This window comes from Zea mays, chromosome 4, assembly GCF_902167145.1.
Source record: "Zea mays cultivar B73 chromosome 4, Zm-B73-REFERENCE-NAM-5.0, whole genome shotgun sequence".
Lineage (NCBI taxonomy): Eukaryota > Viridiplantae > Streptophyta > Magnoliopsida > Poales > Poaceae > Zea > Zea mays.
This window is the reverse complement of record NC_050099.1, coordinates 80560799-80562182: the sequence shown is the minus strand read 5'-3', so window position 1 is coordinate 80562182 and position 1384 is coordinate 80560799.

Sequence of the window (1384 nt, the reverse complement as noted above, 5' to 3'; positions counted from 1 at the left end):
GAGTCGATGACTAGCACATGTATTAGTTGATGACTACATTTCACATGTCATGAACATGGAGATGTTAAACTAATAATGTGAGCGCATGTATGACATGAGGCTGGACCGACCCAACGTGAGATATTGTAATATAGTTCTCTTTTTGCAACATGAATACTGTATCCTTAGACCTGAGATTGTCGCATGTTCTCAAGATGTGAATTGACTTACTTAGGGACTATCAAACGCTATTCCATAACTGGGTAGTTATAAAGGTAGTTTTGGGTTTGTCAGGAAGCATGATGTGAGGCATGGTCAGTCAAGATGGAATTTGTCCCTCTCTTTGTGAGAGAGATATCTCTGGGCCCCTCGAGTGATTGGATCAAGAAATGCATGGCCGTGCTAGGGTTAAGAGTTAACCATTGAAAGGATTCCAATTCACAGTATCGAGAAAGAGAGGTCAGCTTAGAGCCAGACCAAATATCGTGAGACAAAGGGAACAGCATGTACGTAATGTTGCAATGGTTCGTCTGATATGATCTTTACGTGCGCATAGGAGTTGACATGTCTTGCTAGAGGCCGCTGTCAATTATTGGGCCAAGTAAGAGTACTCGGGCTATGTCTATTTGTACGTGAACCTATAGGGTCACACACTTAAGGGGAAGGAAGCCTAACTCGGATTAGATCTGAAATTAGACTGGGCTTTAGGGTTAATGATGGGCCTCGGTGTCAGAAGCCCACCATAACGCCTATATAATGAGGGGCGGGGGCGCGGTTAGGCCTAACCCTAATTTGCCACCAGCAAACGAGCAGCCGCCGCTCACCTCTCGCCCTCGCCAAGCCGCCGTCGCGAACCTAGCAGTTCGGTACGCGACGCTTCCTCCCTGTACGTGTGGATACCTCGGAGGTGCTGCATCTGGAGCACTAGGACGAACCGTGCGAGGACGTGAAGGACGCCGACGACTGCACGGCACTGCTCGACGCGTTCGTTTACATCGAGACGTCTTCCGCTGCTCTGCGCGTCTAGTGGTAATTCCATGACCTATAACCGCAGTAGTTCTTGGTATTATGGGGTTGAAAATTTTGTTTTGCGCTAGTGTAGCCTCCCCGTAATCCTACATACTAGGCCCTATCGGGCTCTCTCTGAAAACTAGTTGAGTAAATCGGCTGAGTAAGCCACTCAACCGGATTCTCTCTGGTGAGAACCGATTGAACCGGTCTTAAAACCGGTTTTCGGCGTCTCACAGTCTGCGCTGTCAGTGCGTCAGTAGTCTGCGCAGTCAAACATCTTTTTATGCGCATTTACTGTGCGCACTATAGCAAAACCGGTTGAACTGGTTTCTAGACCGGTTGAACCGGTTTTGGGCTGTCTGCCCAGCCGCCGCCGCCGCCCCCTTTTCTCTCC